The sequence below is a fragment of the Panthera tigris genome, chromosome X (genome assembly GCF_018350195.1).
Source record: "Panthera tigris isolate Pti1 chromosome X, P.tigris_Pti1_mat1.1, whole genome shotgun sequence".
Taxonomy (NCBI): Eukaryota; Metazoa; Chordata; class Mammalia; order Carnivora; family Felidae; genus Panthera; species Panthera tigris.
The window spans coordinates 56,077,740-56,100,316 of record NC_056677.1 but is presented as its reverse complement, the minus strand read 5'-3'; the positions used below and the strand labels follow the sequence as shown (position 1 = coordinate 56,100,316).

The 22,577-nt window shown below is 47.5% G+C and overlaps 1 long non-coding RNA gene across 1 annotated transcript in view; it reads left to right on the top strand.

The window, feature by feature from the left end:
- Positions 1 to 12,600, top strand: part of LOC122235248 — a 29,817-nt gene extending 17,217 nt beyond the window's left edge. Inside the window, exons 2-3 of the long non-coding RNA XR_006213357.1 lie at positions 6,216 to 6,352; positions 12,514 to 12,600. This is a non-coding gene — a long non-coding RNA (uncharacterized LOC122235248). The remainder of the gene's footprint in view (positions 1 to 6,215; positions 6,353 to 12,513) is intronic.
- Positions 12,601 to 22,577: the final 9,977 nt, after the last annotated feature.

Sequence of the window (22,577 nt, the reverse complement as noted above, 5' to 3'; positions counted from 1 at the left end):
ACTATAGAGAACAAACTGATGGTTACCAGAGGGGAGGGAGGGTAGGGGTATGAATTAAATAGGTGATGGAGATTAAGGAGTGCACTTGTGATGAGCATCCAGTGATGTATGGAATTGTTGAATCACTATAGTGTACACCTGAAACTAATATCACCCAGTATGTTAACTGTATAGGAATTAATTAAAATAAAAAGTTTTTAAATATCCCACAGAGAAAAGCTCAGACTCAGGTGACTATACTGGTGAATTCTACCAAACCTTTGAAGAAAAATTAATACTAAATCTTTACAATGTCTTCTACAAAATAGGATAGTAGGGAACACTTCTCAACTCATTCTATGAGGCCGGTATTAACTTGATACCCAAACTAAAAACATTACATGAAAACTACAGACCAAGATACATAGACTCCATACTAGAATCTAGAATACTAGAAACTGAATCCAGCAACTTATAAAAAGGTTTATCCACCTTACCTAAGTAGAATTTATCCTAGAAATTCAAAGTTGCCTTAACATCCACAAGTCAATGTACACCATATTAACAGAATAAAAGACTAATAAAGTGAAATAATTTTAATGAATACAGAAATAGCTTTTGACAAAAATACAACAAGTTTTCATAATAAAACACTAAACTAGGAGTAAAAGGAAGCTTCCTCAACCCAATCAAGAGCTTCTACCAAAAGTCCACAGCCAACACTCTCTAAGGTCAGAAATAAGACAAGGATGTCTGCTTTCACCACTTCTAGAAAACATTATACTGGAGGTTCTAGCCAGTGAAATATATATATATATATGTATATATATGTATATGTATATATATATATATGTATATATATGTATATGTATATATACATATATATATACACACACACACATATATACATATATATACATATATGTATATATATATATATATATATATATATATATATGGAAAGGAAGAAGTAAAATTTGGTTATTAGTTCTAATAGTGTTATTTGTGTATGTGTGTTTCTTGGGATTTTCTGTATATAAGGTTATGTCATTTGTGAGTAGAGATACTTTCAACTAATGTTCAACAACAGTGCCAAGACAATTCCTTGAAGGAAAAGGCTCATCTTTTTAACAAATAGCGGTGGGAAAACTGGATATCTGCAGGATAAATAATGAAGTTGGACCCCTACCTCACACCATATTCAAAAATTAATCCAAAATACATTAGATGTAAGAAATAAAAGTATAAAATCTTAGAAGAAAACAGTGACTTTGAATTAGGTTCTTATGGTTTCTTTTTTCTTTTGCTTTTTCTTTTATTTTAGAGAGAGATAGCATGTGAATGGGGGAGAGGGGCAGAGGGAGAGAGAGAATCCCAAGGAGGCTTCACAGTGAGTGTGACTTGATCCCAGGACCCTGGGATCATGATCTGAGCCAAAATCAAGAGTTAGACACTCAACCGACTGAGCGACCCAGGCACTCCCAGTTCTTATGGTTTCTTAGATGTGACACCAAAAACATAAGTGACAAGAAAAGAATAGATAAATCAGACTCATGAAAATTAAAAACTTTTGTGCTTCAAAGGATAACATCAATAAAATGAAATAATAAAAAGACACAACACAAATGGGAGAAAATATTTGCCAATCATATATCTGATAAAAGGACTTATATTCAGAATAAAGAACTCTTCCATTTCAACAATAAAATCACAAACAATTCAGCTAAAAAATTGGGAAATGATCTGAATAGATATGTCTCTAAGGAAGATAGACAACTGGCCAAGAATACATGAAAAGATGCTCAACATCATTGGCCATAAGAAAAATGTACATGAAAACCACAATGAGGTACCAGTTCACACATACTAGGATTACTATAATCAAAAAGACAACTAACAACAAGTGTTGGCAAGGATGTGGAGAAATCGGAACCATCCTACACTGCTGATGAAAATGTAAAATGGTATAGCTGGTCTAGAAAATAATCTGGCAGTTTCTCAAAAAATGAAACATAGAATTATTATATGATTTAAAAATTCCACTCTTATGTACATACCTAAGAAAAATGAAAACATATGTCCACAGAAAAACATGTAGATGAAGGTTCATAGGTTTATTAATAATAGCCTAAAAGTGGAAAAAAACCTAAATGGCCATCAACTGATGAATGGATAAACAAAATGTGGTTTATCCATATGATGGAACATTACTCAGCCAGGAAAAGGAGCAAAGTACTGTTAGATGCTACAACCCTGGATGAAACTTGAAAACATTATGTTAAATGGAGGAAAACAGATACAAAATGCCACATATTATGTGATCCCATTTATATTAACTTTCCAGAAAAGGCAAATCCATAGAGATAGAAAGTAAATTTGTGGTTGTTAGAGGCATAGGGTTGGGAAAGTGGGAACTGGGAGTTACTGCTCATAGGTATAACATTTCTTTTGGGGTTGATGAAAATGCTCTAAAATAGATAATGGTGATGGTCGCACAACTCTGAAATACTAAAATCTACCGACTTGTGCACTTTCAAAAAGTGAATTTGATGATTTGTGAATTATATCTCCATAAGGATCTTATTTTAAAAAAATGAGTCACTCAGGTTCATCCCTCTGTGAAATTGTCCTGAGTTTCACAACAAGGACAAGGGGACAGGACAGAGAATTGGAGAGGCCTGAGCTGTCATTATTGAGTGCTTCCTTTTGGCAGGCATTGTGCTGGGCAGTTTACCTGAACTTGTTTTGAATCTAAGACTAATTCTGTCAAGAAGGAATGACCATATCCATTTTATAGTTGGTAAAACTGAGGCACTTGCAGAAAGTGGTGGAAGCAGGATTTAAACCCAGATCTGTGCTCTATGTCCCCTTTCAGGGTCCTGACTATGGGGAATTCCTGCCAAAGGTGATCCTGTTCCTTTGATCCCTGTGTCCCTGGCCATGGAGTGGAGAGGGCAGTGGGCCCTGGTGAGAGCTCAGTCTCTGATGCCCTGTCCAATTGAACTCTTCCTCTTGATGCAGCAGGCTGGGATGGGGAGTGCAAATGAGCTCAGCCCTAGCTGCTGAAAACCTATCTTGAGCTCCAGACTTGCAGACTGGGTGTATTTTTATCACGGGTCACAGGGAATTTCCCGACTAGGGGATCAATACCAGTTCATTATTCATGGGGGAGGGGTGGAGTCTGGGACAGGCAGCTGGTGTTAGCTGTGCTTGAGGACTCCTTCAGGCATTTCTTGCACCTGATAGTGCTCCCATCCTCCCTCTCCCTCACCCTAGCTCTGAGTACTGCCAGGTGCTTTACAAAGGTTACTTCATTTACACCGTGATCTTAAGAGTAAGTAAGGTTCATCTAATGGTTTACTGAGGTACAGAAGGGTCAAGGGACTTGCCTAAGACCACACAACTAGTAAGTGTCAGGGCTGGGGTTCAAATTGAGGTGGGAGAGGGCCATCAGTGGAGACCCCTCTAAGGAAGTAATTATGTCTTTCTAGACTCAGCTTCTCTCCTCCCTCCCCACTCCGGTCCAGCCTTTCCACCTATCTGAGCTCTCTGAGGACACTTTTCCAAGCAGTGACAGCTGACTCAGTAAGGTGGGCAGCAATTCTCATTTGACAGATGAGGCACAGGGGTGGAAAAACCCCAAAACAGCACATCAGTGGCCACAATCCAGCTCCTCTCCCTTTCAGCTAAGCATTTTCCCCACAGCACATAGGCAGACAAACCAGTTTTCCAGACCAGCCTAGAAAGTTTGGGATGAAGGCCTGTAATCACATCCTACCTGCAAGAACACAAGGCCCAGACAGGAGTCTAGGCCCCAGCAGCTTCCTAAACTAAGAAGATGTCCTCACGGCCAACTACTCTGTCCCTGCCAATTACTCTGCCCTGCCCATTACCAGCTTATACCCAGCTGGGGCCTTGCAGAGGTGCAGAGGAGACCCTAGGGAGAATCAGTTTCCAGGCAGGCACCAGGAGCAGCTCCAGATGTTGGCCTTTGGCCCTGAGTGTACTGTATTCCTGCCATATTGGGCTTCCCCAGCAGCCACAGGCACCTTGCTTCTCCTCCACTAGCCTTCTTCAGGACCTAGGCTGCTTCCTGGAGTCAGGAAGTCTGTGGAAGCCTCATCCTGTATCCCCAGAGACAGCTCAAATGACCATTAAGCTTTGAGCAGATGCAGGCAGGGGTAGGTGAGGGCCCAGGGAAGGAAGCACTTTGGTCTCTGCTAATTAGCTTCTATGGTCACCAGAGAGGTTCTGGGGCCTTATAAGCGAAACAGCCGCATCAGTTCTCCATGGCTGCTCCTCTGCAGTCCACAACCTAAATGCTTTGGGACTGGTGGGCAAGCAGATGTCTAGAAAGCCCATACTACATGGCAGGAAAGGTGAGAAGGTGGGGGAGGGGGTGGTTGCATATGGTCTCAGCCCCATGGAGTCCAGTCTGAAGGGCCTCCCTGGAAGATGTGAGAGGGCCAGGGAGCCTGAGGGGCAGGAGGGACATTCTAGGATCAGGAAGAGCTTACCAGCCCTGTCTGCTTTGAGACCCTGGGCTCTGCTCATTCCTTGTCATGACCACTGAGACCCCTTCACTAACTCAGACTCATGGCCCTCATAAAGCATCTACTCCCCCCCACCTTCTCCATTGCACAGATGAAGGAGCTGAGGCTTAGAGAGGCAGAGGCTGTATTATGCAAAGCAGTGGCAGAATTGGGATAAAGCTCAATCCCCCAGCCCTATCCCTCACCCTGTCCGTGACCCACTATCTTAGCTTAGAGATACCGATGTGCCAGAAAGCAAGGCCTGGGGAATTCACCTCTATTTTCCCAACCCTGGTGTCTGATGCTTAGTAAGTGCTTAATGTTTTCAGATTGATGACTTCCTGATCTAAGCAGCTCCTCATAGACCAGCTGAGCTCTAGAGAACCCCAATGACTGGGTTGAGGTGGTCTGGCCCCTAGCTACAAACCCTGGCCCTTGGCCCTTGAGGCTGCCCATATGTTCCTAGAGCCCTCACAAAGCTGCGTAGTGTTCAGGTCTCCCCTTGTTCCTGCTCCCTACCCCTGTCTTTCCTTGCTCTGGCATCCAGGAGGCTGAAGATCAGGGATATTTCACATCAAACAGGGATATTTCACAACCACAGGCTGTGGTTCCCTGCTTTTCCCGACTCTAATCTCAGACCCTGCCATGTCCCAAGCCCCCCCCCCCAAGGGAAGACCCACTCAGGTCCATCCAGAGAGACATCAGGAACCAGAGAACTCTTCAGGTAGGCCTTAGTCACAGAGAGGGACTGGCCTTTGAAATCCCTTTGACCCTTGGCTCCCAGACTACCACCCCACTTCTGGGTAATTAGAGGGCTGTCACTATTCTCAACACCTGTCTCCCCATTGCCACCCAAAGGGATCACTTCCCAACCAGTCTCTCTCTTCATGTTCCTCCTTGGAGGCTTAAGTTCTTTAGGAAACTTCCCTGAGTCCTTTGCAGTCTTCAAGACTTTATATTATGGCTTTGGCTGGAGTCAGATCAGCACTACTGTCAGTGCCCACTACCTGCCTCATATCTAAGCTTGCTATGCCCTTCAGGCATTGCTTTGGTGTTTGGCAATCCTTGCCAGGGCTTCCTTGGCATCCATGTCAGTTTTCCCAGCCATTCTCCTCCTTTTGTACCCACCACTCTCAGGTCCAAGCCAAACTAGCCCATACCTGAGCTCTGTGGATGTGGCAAGATAAATTCTTACTAGGTGACAAGCATTTTGATAGGCACTTTGATGGCCATTATCTCATTTGATCCTCACATCAACTTGTTGAGGTAGGGATTCACAGTCCCACTTTATAGATAAGGAAACTGAGGCTCAAAGAAATACTCACTGAGTTAAGTGGTAAAATGAAGAGTGAAGCCAAGACACAATTTGGGCAGTTGAAATTAGATGAATTGGGGCCAGGGAAAAAGCCTGGAGGAGGGGCAATAACTGTGTGGGCTTGGAGATATCCTGTGCGAACCTCTGAGGGGGTTGGGGAATAATAGCTGGCATTTATTGGGCAATTACTATGTGCTAGGCATTATGCTCAATGCTTCATATGCACTGTCTCCATGAATCCACACAAAAACTCTATGGCAGAGATACTATTGTTCCTACTTTATAGACATTGAGAGAGGTGAAGTAACTTACCTAAAGCCATCCAGCAAATAAGTGGTGATCAGGACCTAGATGCCACCCATTGCACTTGCTCTTTCCACTTTTTGCAGAAAGGAATGGGTGACTGCCCTGAGGAGATCAGAGCCAAGATGGCTGACAGAATGCTAGGTTGAGAGAGCAGCCTGCAAAATGTGAAGTGCCATGCACCTGTGCTCCAGTTGGGGACAGAGGCCAAAGAGCCAGGAAGGTGAGTTTTGCTGGAAAAGGCAGAGAGGAATAGAAGAACCTCAGGCCAAAGTGTGCCCAGGGGTAGCCATAAGAGAAGGGTCAGACAAGGGGCTCTGCAAAATGGGGCCAGTTGGACAACTTAGGCACTCAGAACTGGCTAAATCAGGGGTTCCAATCTGAATGACTTTGAGAAGACAAATATGAAGGGTCTAAGCCAGAAGCCAGCAGCCAGTCACTGTCATGGCACCTTGAAAGAAGTGAGGGTTTAAGGCTCTTGTTGGGTAAGGAGTCAAGGATTCACTGGCCCATAGAGATTGTACAGGAGGTATGGGAGAGTATGCAGATGTCTGTCAGTGAGCACCATTTGAACCACCAGCCAGAGCTCACACACTTGTTCTGGGAAATAGCACACAGATGCCAATACCTCTGAATCTAGGCCCGCTGGGGAGGACTGCAAGGGGTGCCAGGAGTTAGGGTCAGCCGGGAGAACTGGGGATCTGATCTTGAACAGTGGCAGGACTTTGGCAGGCTGAAACATAGGGAGGCATTCCTGGCTGAGGGCACAGCAGGCACAAAGGCCTGGCACAGAGGCCACATCTGTAAATGCCTATTGAGTAGCATTCACACACCCAGCTTCTCCTTCTTTTGTAATGCTCAAGCTCCTTTATCATCACAACACTGAATTTTAATTGCTTACCCAACTGCCTCCATCACCCATCAGACTAGTAGCAGCCCAAGGGCAACACAATTTATTGAGGGCTGACTCTGTTGGTCACTGTACATACCTTGCTTTCCTCCATTGTCTGAAAGCTCCATGTTGTATCTCACCAAAATCTGTAGAGCTAGGAACCTAACTTGGGCCTGGGCCCCAGCACACTCAGTGTAGATTCCAGTGGTAGGAACAAATGAGAAATAAGTGTAGGTTTTGGCGACTAACCTTGGTCACCAAGGTGGGACCCTGGGGTGGTATTCATGGGTAGGGTGGAGAAGTGTGTGTGTGTGTGTGTGTGTGCGCGCGCGCGTGCGCGCGCGTATACACGTGCACATGTCTGCTAGTTCAGGTGGCTTGTGTGGAGGGAACAATGGAGCCCGGGACTGAATCTTCCTGAGTTTGCCAAGGATTAGGTGGAGACACCATGATCTCCACTCTGCTCCTTTCCCTTGGGATCCTTATGGTGAAACCCAGCACCCCATCCTACCCCACATCCTTCCAGCTATTCTTCCTTCCTTAGCCCCAAATGAAATCTCATCAGCATATTAATAGGACATTATCATTTCTAATGAGGATCTAGAAAACATTTATGGAGCAGATTAAGACAGCTCCACCCCATTAACCAGCCCTGGGCCCTCTCTGGGGATCCGCATGTGTGTGTGTGGTGGGGGGGGTGGGCAGAGAGGCTTGGAGGAGAACTGTTTTTTCTGCTGGCCCACAGAGAGGGAAGGGGGAAAGAGTGCCACAGGGAGAGAAGCTGAGCTCAGACCCATAGGCTCATGCTTCCCCCTTTTTTTCTGGGTTCCAAGGTGAGAGTTGGACTGGCAGAGCATTGGCATTGCTGCTGTCCTAGTTCCAGAAGGCTCTTGAGGACAAAGAAGTCTAGGGCCTGTGGTTGACAGGCCCACTATACCAGCTAGGACCCTCATCTAGCCCCAGCCCTAACTTTACCCAGGCATGTGGGTAGCCAAGGCTAGCCACACTGCCACTGGCCTCTGCCATTACACTTAAGGTAGACATAACTCAATGAACATCTATAAACAAAAACCCACACTGACTGGGCATCTGCTGTGTGCTAGGCACCATAGAGGGCACTTCCCCACATGAGATGCCACTGAATCCGTTTTAAAAAACTGCACAAAGTAGACGTTGGCCTTCAGTCTGCCTCAGACATGAGAAGATGAGGTTCAAAAAGGGGAAACAACTTGCCCAAGGTTGCACAGCAACTCTGAGATTCTAATCTCAGTCTGTCTGATTCTAAAGCCCACATTCTCTCCTTTATGCCATGCAACTTAATAAGCACCTCCTCAGTGTAAATGACCTTGCTACATCTTGTGCTTCACTTCCTAACCTCCTACTTCTTCCCCAGAGGCAGGGTGGTATCATTGAAAACATGAGATGGTAGAGATAGAAAGATCTGAATTTCAACTCCAGCTCTGCCATGACCTAGCTGTGTGACCTTGGAAAATCTCACCTAACCTCTCGAATCTGTTTTCTCATCTGTAAAAAGAGGCTGGGGCTCCAAGGTCCTTGTGAAGATTCAGTGAAAAGTACTTGGTAAACATTGACCACTAGCACTCATCTCTATACCTTTTATTTTTCCATCTGTCAAATGAGGCTAATTTCACCTACCATACCTACATCCATGGGCTGAGAGGGCTATGGCAGGATTAAGGAACACAGTGCAAGCAATAGAATGCTGCCCCAATGTAAGGGTTATTGCCAGCAGCCTTCTTTGTCTTTAAGCTGGTGAAAGTGTCCTATGTGCCATAGGCAGGTCGAACATGACACCTTAACAGAGCTGACCCAGGCTAGGACCCTAGACTCAAGAAAGAAGGAAGAGGTAGGGTTTTGACACATTCCTTGAAAGTCATTTCTCAGTGCTTTGAAATCTTTGGTTCTTGGATCCCCAAGCATGGAAAACTGACAGCAGGGATTTCTGCCTTGTGGTAGTGTACCCCTTGCCACTACTTTCCCCTTCCAACACCGCATAGCCACTGAGACCTCCTTGCTGTACCTCAGTCAAATGGGGCACATTCCAACCTGAGGGCTTTTGTGTTTGCTGTTTCCTCCCATCCCCCATCCTCAAGCTGGTTCTCACAGTGCCTTTAGGTTTTTACTTAACTGGCCACCCTGTTTAAATTTTCACACATAGGTCTTCTACCCACTCCCAGCCCCCCAGCATTTCCACCCGCCTTACTTTCTCTCGAGTGCACTTAGCACCTTCAACGTGCCCTATAATTTACTTATTTGTCTCATGCATTGTGTATCACCTCCCACGGGAATGTGAGCTCCCTGAAGGCAGGGATCTTTGATGTGTTCATTACTGTGTCTCAAGTGCTTAGAACTGGACCTGGTAACAAACAAGTATTTATTGAATGAATGAAATAGTCCAGGGACTCTTCCAGTTTTAGGCCTGAATTTGTATTCTCTCTGCCCAGGCTGAACATCTTTCCTGGAAGGAAAATGTTGCTCTAGGTTTGGTTGTTCATTTATTCATTCATTTATTTTGTGTGTGTATGTGTGTGTGTGTGCACGTGCACACATGTGCACAGGCCCGGCACTATCCTAGATGCTGGGGCTACAGCAGAAAACCAGCCATACATGGTCTTGCCCTTAAATGAGCTTTGATTTTGGCGGGGGGGGGGGGGGGGGCGGTGCGGAAGACAATAAACAAACAAGCTGATTGCTCGGTGCTATGCAGAACCTGAAATGGTGGGATGGGACAGAGTGCACTGTGTAGTCAAGAAAAGCTTCTGATAAGAATGGCATTGGAACTGATGCCCTCGTGATGAGATGAAGGCCATATTCAGGGGCAGAGCATTCTAGGTAAAGGGGCCAGCAAGAACAAATGCTTAGAGGCCAGAGTGCTGCCCATGAGTGAAGAGTCCTAGGCTCGATCTGCATCTCATGCATCACTTTTTGGGAAGGTGCTTTGGAAACCCAAAGTTTGTCCATTTGAAGACAAATGTGTATGGTGGGGAGGAGTCATTGCAGAAGAGGTGGTGTGTGTCCCTGGGCAGATGGCAGGGTACAATCTGGGCAGCAGCTCACTCAGTTCCTGGGAAAAGAAAGGTATAGTGGAAAGAGAACAAAACTTGGAGTCCAGAGATCCTCGGTTCCAGTCCAGGCTGCACCACTGACTTATATGTAATGTAAATTGCGTGTGTAACTTTGGCCAAGCCTGTTTGCCTCCCTAAGCCAGGGTCTCTATCAATAAAGTTGGGGGAGGGTCCCTCCTATTTGCCAGCCTCTTTTCTTTGCTTCCCACTCCAAGGAAGTGGCATCTCCTTAGTCACAGCAGTAGTGGCAAAGGTGGCAACAGGTGAGGTGGAATTTGAAGGCTTCGAAAGGGTGATGGCAAGGTCCTGTGCTGGCTTGTGCTGGAGTCCCCAGCCCACAGTGGGAAGGAGCCCCCTTCCTTCCAAGTGCCCCTCCATTGTCTTCTGAGCCAGCTCATTTTTTCCCTCGCTGGGGAGGTGCTTCTCCAGACGCTGGAGCACAAGATGCTTCACTTCTCAGGTTCCCTGCTGGGCCCCACTGAGCCAAGTGCCTCAGCCTCTACCAGGACTGCTCCCTTCCCCGCCCTTCCCCCCACCACCACCAGCGCCAGGCCCCCCTCCACCTCACATCGCTCTCCTTGCTCTTCTCTGAACTGCCTCCAGCTTGGCTGCATCGCTGCGATAATGAGGTGTCTGCGACTGAACACAGTGGACAGGGCAGAACAGCAGGCCAGAGGTCTGGGAGACAGGCTGGAGCAAGCGCAGAGACTGCCCCAGATGGCCCTGGAATCCACTAGGTGCCCCCCACCCACCCTGCCAGCCCCAGTATCATCCCAGGCCCCACTGCTCAGTTCCCAGGGGCAAAGGCTTAGGATGATGAGAGGCCCCAGTTGTAAAAAATCCAGCTCCATGATGTGCCAACAATGATAGGAAAAATCTTGGGTTTCAAAAAAATACCCCTCTAATAACCCCTTATATCTGGACAACATGTTGGTGTTTACAGGCACTTTCACTCATTCTGCAAACATTTACTGAACACAAACTCACTGCCAGGCCCCATGCTGGTCAGGGGGAAATGAGGAACAAGATAGGGAGCTCACTGCCTAGTGGGGAGACAGACACTGAAATAGGCCACAATGGTAAGGGAGTCAGAGCCAGGACTGGGGCTTCAATAAGCCAGGGGACTGGGTGCCCAAGCCAGTCTTGGAGGGGGCAGGAGGGCAGTGGGAAGGTTTTTCAGAAGAGGGAAATTTTGGAGCCATTCTGATGAAAAAGCAGGAATTAGGCAGGCAAGGGGGAGTGAGGGTGGGAAAGGGGATGTCCTATGCACAGGGAACAGCCTGAGAAGCCCAGAAGACATCTTAATTAATCCTCAAAACAACCCTAGAAGGCAGGCATTCTAGTGTCCATTTTCCAGACAGCAAAACAAAGGCCCAGATACAATAATAATGCTTGCCTCTGGGTCAGGGTTCGTTTGAAAAAAAACAAAAAAAACAAAAAAAACAAAACTGGCTTCTCATACATCAGCTTATTTTTCTGCTCACAGTGACCCTATGATAAAGGAACTTAATGTGTACTTCACAGATAGGGAGACAGGCACAGAAGGAAAGAGGTTAGAGAAACAGGCTCTCAAACCCAAGTTTGCCTGATTTTCCCAAGTTGGAGATCAGCATTTGGGGCATAGGGGGCTCTAAGGTTGCCATAAAGCTATACTCCTTAATCCTTCCTTCCACCATTGGGCATCCCTATCTTATTCTCTACCCCATACCATTACCCCTTCCCCAGGCTTATCTCCCATGTAGCTAGAGAGCAGAGTTTAGGCAAGAAACCACTTGTCCAGAGACCCCATTCAGTCAAAGAGGATAGCATGGAGTATTGGTATTTTCGTGAACTATTCAGGAGCTGTGGCTGGCAAGATGGGGGCTGGGAAGAGAATAGGAGCAGGTGTTCCCACATGCCAAGCATGGCAGCTGCACAGGAAATGACCCGAGTCTGGACACTCTTCAGCTGCCTGGTCTCTCTCTCCCTCCACCTGGAGAGAAACCAGAGAAATCACAAGCTGGTGGCACAGTGGGGATAGAACACTGGGTAAGGGAAGGTGGGAGGAAGAGCAGTTGGTAGAAATAGGTCACAATTCCTAAGTGCTACACTTTAGCTCCTTTACTCCCCACAACACCTTTGTGCCATTATTGTTATTTTATAGATGGAGAAAGGGAGAGGTGAAGTAGCTTGCCTAGAGTTTATGATGGGCCAAGTCATTTGTATCCTCCCAAAATTCATATATTGAAGCCTTAACTCCTAATCAGATGGTATTAGGAAGTGAGGCCTTTGGTGGGTAATTAGGTTTAGATGACATCATGAGGGTAGGGTCTTCATGATGGCCTTGGTACCCTTATAAGTAGAGATCAGAGAATCTGTTCCTTCTGTGCTCTCACTTGCTCAATGCATTCCCTGTGACCCCACCAGGTGAGGCAGGCAGCAAAAAGATGGTCATCTATAATCCAGGAGGAGGGCTCTCACCAGACCTGGAATCTGCTGGTGACTTGACCTGGGATTTACCAGCCCCCAGAACTGGGGGAAAATAAATGTTTTTTGTTTAACCCATCCAGTCTATGGTATTTTTTTATAGCAGCCTGAATCGACTGCAATAAATAAATTAGAGTTCCAGGATTCAAAGCCAGGTTTGGGTACTCCAAAGTGAACACACACTTTCCACTGTTCCACTCCTTGGAACTCCTTGGGACTTAGGTCTCTGGGATTTTGGCCCCCAGGGGGACAACCTGCTCCTCTAACATTCCCTTTTCAGGGACCCCATGGCTGCTCAGGATCCCACTAGGTCTGAGATCCAACCCTCCCTCCATTAAAAATAACTCCTGAGAGGCAGGTCATGGGCTTCTAAAAATGCAATTACCAGGTGTGTAATTGCAAGTGGGAGTGAGAGAGTTTGGAGTTCTGGGCAGGTGGTGGTCCTCAACATCTTCTTCTGAGGCTTTTAGAGTATGGGGAAGTGTTTTAAGGTACTGTTAAAAATATAGCCATGGGAGTTAGGGTTGCTAGTTCTAGCAAATACAGAACAGGATGCCCAGGTAAGCTTGAATTTCAAACAAACAATGAATGTTTTTTAGCCTAAGTATGTCCTTTTCAGTGTGTACTAAAACAGTATTTGTTGTTTGTCTAAAATTCTAATTTAACTCAAGTGTCCTTTCTGTATTTTATGTGGCAAACCTAACCAGAGTCAAATCACCTGGCCTTCGGTACCGGGTCTGCCACTGCCTAGCTGTGTGACCTCAGGCAAGTTAGTAGCCCCTCAGTGCCTTGATTTCCTCATCTGTACAGGATTGCTGAGAAGTTTATTTTTTTATTTGTTTGATGTTTATTTATTTTTGAGAGAGAGAGAGAGAAAGAGAGAGGAGACAGAGAATCCCAAGCAGGCTCCACACTTTCAGCACAAAGCCTGATGTGGGGCTTGAACTCATGAACTGTGAGATCATGACCTAAGCCAAAATCAAGAGTCAGATGCTCAACAGACTGAGCTACCCAGGCACCCCAGGATTGTGGAGAAGCTTAAATGAAATGGTACAGACTGCAAAGCATGTTACAGTTGTGTTTAACTTTTTTTCCTCTTTCTTTAGAGATATCCCTGCCCCCCATGCTCCTTTTGCTCCTTACTTTTCTTGTTATGTGGTCCCCAGGCCATACACTGGGGCAGGGGGAGTCTGTTTCAGAGGACAGAGGAGGAGGAAGGGAGTCACACCTGTCTCCTATGTTCCCATACTGTGTTTATCACTGCTAGACATTCTTCTCACCTCATTGGGCCATCACAACCCAACAAGATATTCACTATCCTTCTTCTCCTTTTACAGATGGGGAAGTGAAGGCTTATAATGATGAATGCACTTGCCCAAGGTCACCCAGCCAACTCTGGACCTTGGGCTTTTATGATCTTCATCCCTCAACTCTGCTTCCCCCACCTCCTACAACCTCCTCACTTGGTACCCAGGTTCTAGTTTACTGACAGGGAAACCCCTGATCAGGTATGGGGAGCATAATGTAGGAAACAGCAGCCTAAGAGAGGAGGCCTGAGGCCTCTCTGGCTGTTGGACCCCATGGGTCCGGCTAAAGCACCTTTGGGTCCTCTTTCTTCTGTATCCCTTCCAGGCCCAGACCATGCTGATAGCTCTATCCTGCAGAGAAATGTACTTCTCTCTAATATGCCCTGTTGCATGTCCACTATGCATGCTAATCAGAGGCCAGTGCCTGCCAACAATTTGCTTCAGTTATGGGGCTCACTCTAAGTTTATTTATCCTTTATATTTATACCTTGTGTGTGGAGATGGCTGACTTGGAGCAGGAGCAGGGCCTGGAAAAGAGGCCCAGCAGAAATGGGAGGAGGAAAGAAGCCACAGCCAGAAGTCAGGAGAGAATTTGGGGGTCATCTTTGCTATCCCTCTGCCCTCTGACAGGACTGCACCTAGAGGAGAAGAACACTCAAAAGGATAACTCTTCAAGAGTGCTCCTGGCAGCCTTGGGAGGTGGGCCCAGCAGGGATTAGCAAGCCAATGTTTAAAAGGAGAAAATCAAGCCTCTGGGGGGTAATGTGATACATTGATTCTTCTAACCTGGATCCTTTGACTGTAGACAATAAAGACTCAGGCTTCATCTTGCCTCCTTGTCCCATGTACTGAGGTGAAACTGAGGCCCAGGGAGGGGAAGGCACCTGGCCAAAGTCACACAATGAATTTGAAGTGGAACCAGGACCGACACCTGGGTCTGGGGACTGCCACTCCCAACACTCATGATTGCACCCATAAAAACCTGGCTAGGAGGAAGAGGTCTTCCCCCTCCCAGACCCACCATGTCCACCAAGGTAAGACGCCATTAACCACCTGAAAGCTCTTCCTATAGGGTTCTCCACAAATTCTTGGCAATTGACTACTTACATCTCCCCAAGTTCTAGCTGAACTTACCACTTTCCCTCTGTTTCTCACTTTAAGGGAGATGGTTCTTCCAGCTCTACTGTCACATCAGGGCTTGACTCATAGCAAGCACTCACTAAACGTTTGTCTCAAGCAGATACAAATGAATAGGGCAACTTAGCAACCTCTTCTAAGGGTGAAGATGAATACATACCCACAGACCAAACAAGACCCCAGAGCAGTGCTCACACACATGTCCACAGGGAGACATGTGCAAGAATGTTCATAGCAGCACTCTTTTGTTATAATAAAATATGCAGGGGCTCCTGGGTGGCTCAGTCAGTTAAGCATCCGACTTCAGCTTAGGTCATGATCTCACAGTTGGTGGGTTCGAGCCCTGCATCGGGCTCAGTGCTGACAGCTTGGAGCCTGGAGCCTGCTTCAGATTCTGTGTCTCCCTCTCTCTGCCCCTCCCCGCTCATGCTCTGTCTCTCTCTCTCTCTCTCAAAATTGAATAAACGTTAAAAAAATTATAAAAAATAATAAAATGTGCAAGCCTACCTAAATGTTCATGATCAGGAGAACAGATAAAATAAGTTATGGGGTATTTATACAATGGAATACCACATAGCAGTGAATACAAATAAAACTACAGCTGCATATGTTAACACACATATCAGACATGATGTGGAGTGATAAAGCAAGTCACTAAGCATACACAGAGTACCAGTGCAAAGCTTTCAATACATCAACATCAGGAGAGTGGCTGCCACGGAGAGGGTTAAGAATGGGAATAGGATCAGAGATAGCACATAGAGAACTCCAATGATATCTGCGATACTTTATTTCTGAAGCTGAATCATGGGCAATGGGGGTTTTTGTATTATTCTCGAGACCCTTTTGCATATCTGAAATATTTCATTCTAAAAAACAAACAAATGGAAAGAAGAAATAGATGCATAAATAAGTGAATGGATGAAGGCTGTTCCCCTCCAGTCAGAGGACTGACTCTCCTGTCTTTCCTTTGTTTTGTGTGTGTCTCCCTCTTGCATTCATGTGAGCTTTGGAGGTCAACTAAGCTGGGCTGGAATCCTGGCTCTGCCCCTTGCTGCCTTGTGACCTGGGGACTCTATTACTTCCCTGCCCTACCCACCTCAGGAGGCTATTTGTGAGCATTCACTAAGATGATGGAATGTCTTTGAATTTTTCTAGTGCAACCTCCCATTTCACAGATAACCAAAGAAGGCCAAATGGGAACCTTGGCCTCTGCTGTGGAGCTAGGAAGAGAACTGCTCCTGACCCTGCCACCAATCAGACACTGTTGGGGAGGGAGGCCTCCCAGATGGTGATCAGAACTTTAAGACCACAGCTCCGGTGAGGGAGGGAGAGGCAGTGAAGTGCTAAGGCTGGGCCACAGAACTGGAGGTTCAACCTCGTCTGAAGGGTCAGGCCCCAGTGGGAACCTCTGTTAGGCAGGGATCTGCCCCTACCAGGGGTCCCTGGCTCAAAGTTCTAGGGCTTGTGGCAAGAGTAGCCTACCCAGGGGTACCTGGGTAGCTCAGTCGGTTAGGCGTCCAACTTCAGCTCAGGTCATGATCTCACAATTCACGAGTTCGAGCCCCACATCAGACTCTAGGCTGACAGCTCAGAGCCTGGAGCCTGCTTCTGATTCTGTGTCCCCCTCTCTCTGCCCCTCCCCTGCTCATGCTCTGTCTGTTGGTCTCTCTCTCTCTCTCTCTCTCAAAAACAAATAAACAGTAAAAAAAAAAAAAAAAGAGTAGCCTACCCAGAGATATAGAGTAGAACTCAGACCTATGCATGGGGATGAGGAAGGGTAGAGGTGAGGAGTTGCTTCATGAGGACAGATTTATTTTTTTTTAATTTTTGTTTATTATTTTGAGAGACAGAGACAGAGACAGAGCATGAGTGGGGGAGGGGCAGAGAGAGAGGGAGTCAGAATACAGGCTCCAGGCTCTGAGCTGACAGCACAGAGCCCGATATGAGGGTTGAATTCACAAACCGCGAAATCATGACCTGAGCCGAAGTGGGACACTTAACTGACTGAGCCACCCAGGCGACCTGAGGACAAATTTAGATCCAGCCAGAATTTCTGACAATCAAAGGCCACAGGATAAAGGACAGACTGCCTTGAGAGAGAAGGAAGCAAACTGTCTATACTTTCCTGCTCTGGGACTCAGTGATCCTGATAGAAATTGTTGCACAGACTAAGGCAGAGAGAATTAAGGCTGATTATTCAGAAGGCAGTTATCTCAATGAAGAAGAAGCAAGGAATCAATGCCCACCCCAGAATAAGGTATCTATGAGACACTGTAGCACCCTGCTAGACACAGGGCTTGTTCCTCCCAGTCACCACGCTGTAATTGGAATATTACTGTCCCCATTTTCCAGATGAAGAAACTGAGGCCCGCAGGGGCCCAGTGAAGCAAAGACCTAAATCCAAAGCCTGGGTTCTTCATATCCCACAGTACCTTCATGGTGCCTTGGCCCTCTCTCTTCTTGGCCTGGTCTTGGGCCGTGGTGGAACAGTGATGGCCTGTCCAATCAACTACTACCATGAGAGGGGGCTAGAGAGGCCACTGTGGAGGCTCTGCAGCCCAGATGGCCCCCTGGCCTCTGTTGTTCTTGTGCCCCAGCCGGGCACTCCTCGGGTGGGTGGTGGGGCCTTGGGGCTGGCGTCTGCTACAAGCCTAGGTCTCCTGTGGAGAACCCCTTCAAGGGCAGCCCTTGTCCCCACTCTAATTATACAAACAATTTTTCTCAGCTTCTCCAAATAAACAGTGTGTAGTCTGCAGGCCATGGCATGCTGGGAAATCTGAAATGAGAAGCCACTGCTAATGGGCTCCTTAGCTGCAGGGCTAAACGGATTGCTTAAAAGGCTGGCCCTGGCCAGCCTCTGCTACCTTCCTGTCCAGCCTCTTCCACACTGTACTGTGCAACCCACACCACCCATCTCTGAGCCCTCATCCTCCGCTGATGCCCACCCACCTACAGCCCCCACATGACAGAATGCAGGTTGCATGAGAATCACATTTCTGAGCCCTGAAGACAGGGCTTGTGCAGCCAGGGTTCAAGGGAGTGGTTCTGCACCTAGAGGTAGGCACATGTGTGCAAAGAGGGCTGTGCATATGTATGAGGAGCATGTGTGTTTGCAGGGAGAGGTGTGTGTGTATGTCTACAAGTAGGGGTGTTTCTCAAGGTATAGCGGGGTCGCTAGGGGCTGAGTACTGCTGGCCTGGGGAACAGAAGTTTGCAGTGAGGTAAGCACACCGCGTATATATTGCAGGGTGGGGAACTGAAGGTGGGGATCAAGCAGACATAAAAAGCTACTACTAAGATCCCCTCCCCCATCTCCATATGTGTTACCAGGCACTTGCACATCCATGGATCTTTCCAGCAAGCCTGTGAGGAAGGGCTCAAGCTCCTCAGAGGTCACACAGCTCAGAAGTGGAATCCACTTTCCTGACTCCCAGAGTCATTTACCTGACATCATTTACTTAAACCTGAAAGGTTGTGTTCTGCTGTCAGAAGGGCTTCTCCGCCAAGACCGTTACCTCCCTGAGGGAAGGGCCCATTTTGTTCATCACCGCATGGCAGAATGTCTACATTTGCGGGCTCTGAAGCCACACTGCCAAATTTAAACCCATTCCTGTCACTTGCTGTATAACCTCGAACAAGTCATTGAACCTCTCTGGGTGTTGTTTTCCTCGTCCATAAAATGAGGGTTTTATTGTAGCAACTTCATTGGGTTGTTGCCAGATGGACTGAATTCATGTATATGAAACACCGAAAACAGTGCCTGGTACATGGGAAGCCCTTAGAGATGGCTGGCTGTTAGCATTATGATTACTTTTCTTTATTTGGCCTATTGCGGTCCGTGGACACTGTAGATGTGTAATATGCAGTTTGGGGAGTAAATGATAAACTCACAAATGTGATGTTACTGACTAGAGACAATGGGTTAAGAGATTCCCTCACTAGGTGACACTTTGGCCATTGAACAGGGTCTTTTACTACTCAGTACTTCCTGAATCCCTTGGAAAGTCCATCCTTATCTGGTGTGTGTGTGTGTGTGTGTGTGTGTGTGTGTGTGTGTGTGTCTGAGGAGGAATGGGAATAGGAGTGGGTTTGATGGGGCTTCTGGGACTCTCAAGCTTGGCTGTTTGTGACTCCCTAGGTATTGACTCCTCTGGGTCCCCATTCATGGGCCCTCCCTGTTCATTGCTGGCCAGCAGCATCCCTCTCCTCAGCTTGTGCCCAGGTATCAAAGCCCTGCATCCCCCACACCCCCGCAGCACCATTCAGCCCTCACTATAAATCATCAGAGAAATTCTCCCTCCAGGCTGAACTGTCCATGCTCTCCCCCTTAAAGGAGACTATTTGAGGAAAGGTTTATTTAAATCCATTTGGATGGTTTTGAGTTACCAGAGGGAACTGAAGAGGGAGAAAATGGAAGGGGAGAGAGGCAACACAGCAAGTAAGAGCCAGCTTGAGAGAGTGCACAGAGTAGGGGGAAAAAAGGAAATAAAAGTGCCTAGAGAGAATAATTCCTTTTCTGCTTTTCCCTTCAAACACTGGGAGACAGAAAATTGCCAATGATCTGGCCATACAAGTTTTTAAGTTTCTCTGTGAGCAAAGAGGCCTACATGAGCTACAGGTTGTGTGAGGCCTTTGGGAGGACACCCAGGTGACCCAGATTTTGGCTAAGCTCTGCCTCAAACTCACTGTGTAACCTTGGATGAGTCTCTTTTCCCCTCTGGGCCTCAGCTTCCGGACATACAATGTAGGACACGGCTGGGGTTGCAGACAGGGGAACTAATGAGTGCCCATGAGGGGTATTATTGTCCCCATTTTAATGGTGAGGAAACTGAGGCACAGAAAAGTAAGTTGCTCAAAGTTACACAATCTGAACCCAGACTGGATCCAGAGGCTGTACACTTATGGACTAGACCACCTCCCACTCTGCTAGAATGTTCTTTTAGGTATCCTAGCTACGTGACCTTGGACCAATTACTTCCCTCTCTCTGGGCCTCAGTCTACCCACGTGTAATGTCTGCTTCATTAACCTTCTTACTGGTAAGGAGCCAGTGCTGAAGATGCACTGTCAGCAACAAAGGGAAAATCAGACCTTAGAGACACAGATTTGGTGAGTACTGCCTCTGTGCCCATCCTGCTCTAATGGCTGGGGGCTTTGCATGCAGTATCTCACAGACTCACTCACCAAAAGTCTAAACCTGAGATAACTAAGGCACAAGGAAGGTAAGTAATTTGCCCGTGGGTCACCTCTGGGAAGGGCTGGAACCAGGTTCCCAATCCCTACCTTTGAGTGACCTGCACCTAAGGTACTGGACAGCCTGGGGTACATTAGACACTGGACAGCCCTGTCAGTACATTAGAATCACCTGGGGATCTCTTAAAACCTTGGCCCTGGCTCCACCCCAACACAATGAAATCAGAATCTCTGGGGATTGACCTTGGTATTTTTGTAATCTCCCTAAATGAGTCTAATGTGCAGCCAGGGTGGCCTAGAGAACAAGGATGAAAATATTATAATGATAGGGTAGGGGACCAAGTCCAGGCTGGGGTCAGGACAAGGGAGAGGGAGCAGGATGAATGGGCTCTGGAGGCTTAACATCCCATATCTCAGAGTTGGAGCCCTTCAAACCAAACAGCCCATTTTACAAGGGGAGCATGAGGTCCACATAGGAGAGAGCTCTTACCCAAGGGACAGAGGGACACATCTGGAATTTCATTCTCTTTCCCTGGCTCTTAATACAGAACCCATTCTGCTGCTGCCCTAGGGCAGGTGGGACCCATCCTTTACAGATTCCCTTGCTTCCATTTTGTAGATTATGAAACTGAGGCTCAGAGGTGAAGGCCCAGCTGCCCAAAAGCGACACAGGTAATAAGTGTCAGAACCAGAATTCCAAGGCTGTCTTGGCTGGTTTTCTCTCCTGTGCTTGGGCCACTGGCCCGACTTCATCCTAGGCTGCGGTGAGGCTCAGCCCGGGATGAGCAAGGGAAGGGTGTAGGGTTGAAGAGTGGAGCAGGGACCCTGAGGTGGTTCTTGCTTTATTCGCCCAAGCAAGGCCTTCCAGGCTTGTCCTGCCCCACCCGCCCAAGCCCACTGGAGCGGGTTCGAGCCCCAGCGCGGTGGGAAGGAAGGCATTCAGGGGCCAGCAGCCCCCTCCGCTCCCCCTCCAGGCTCCTAGGGCCTGGAATTCTTTTAACAGGAGACAAAGCCTTTAATTCCGAAGGATCAGATGAAAGGCTACAAATGCAAATGTACGGGCGGGGAAGCTGCTGGTGAGAATAGGCTGCCTTCAAAGTGTAAATGACTAAATGCTTCAGCCAGCCAGGGAGGAGGGGGCGAGAGCCTCGGCCCAGCCCTGCAGTGGGCCGCCCTGCTCCCTCAATTACTTCAGTTCAGTAATTAACTGTTCCAAAGCAGCTCAGCCCCAGAGCCCCAGGCGTGGAAAGAGTCCCACAGACATGTGCTGGCAGCTAGACTCAGCAATGTGACTGGGCATTCACTTCATTTTTGTCAATGCCTCAGTTTCTTCATCTGTGAAATGGAATTGGTGGAACACATTCCCTGGTGATGAAGCTGGAAGGAGAAAATGGATCTGAACTGCTTGGCACAGAACAGGTGCTGAGGCAAGTTAGTGGCCTTCTTTCCCTCAGATGCCCATCATTACCTTTCTTGCTTGATAGAGGCTCCATATGAACTCCTCAATTGTATTCCTTCCAATCTCCCCTATCCCCTAAACTCCCTGCCATCACTTGCCTCAAAGGACTTCCTAGTTCCCTCCCCTGGACTATAAAGGATTGGCAGGGCACTGGTGCCTCGCCTTCCAGAACTACAGTGCCCATTTTCCTGAGCTTTGCAGACTGGGGGAAGGAGGGGCAGAAGGCAAGGTGTTCAGGGGGAGGGACCAGCACCAGTGAAGACAGTAACTGGAAGTGTTTGGGGAAAGGATAACAGAATCAATGTGAAGGAAGCAGGAGATGCCACAGGTGGAAGTGGATGGGTGGGTGGGGGTGTGGGACCTGGAGGAGCAGACCCTGGAGCACATTGAGGGCTGTGTAAGGAACCTAGCTTTATTGTAAGGGCTTGAGAAGCCAGCAGTGGGTGTTGAGCATGGGTGTGCACCATCCAATGTGCATTTTTGCACCACCCCTCTGGCAGCTAGCTGAATTATTTGTAGGAGGTCAGCAGTGGAAGCCGGGAGACCAGGGAAGGGGCTACCGGCCTTGGCAGGAGAGATGATGGCAGTGTGGACTCTGGAGGGGGCTGTGGAAGAGGAGAGCAATGCTCTTGCCTGGTAATACCTGGATAGGAGGTTCTGGGCAGGGGGGAAGGAGAGGGCCAGTGTGCTGAATTTGGCTTAAGCCATTCTCGGTGTGTTCTCTGTGTTCTCCAGGTGTCTCTCACACAGACTCCCCCAGGAGTATTGGAAGGAGGAGACCGCAATTCTCATCCAGAACATGTAACTGAGGCCCAAAATCTCCACCTCGACTGCCAGTTCTACCTTCTTTGCAATGGGCTGTTCAACAGAAGGTATTTATCTCCAGGCTCGCTCTGCCACACTCCCT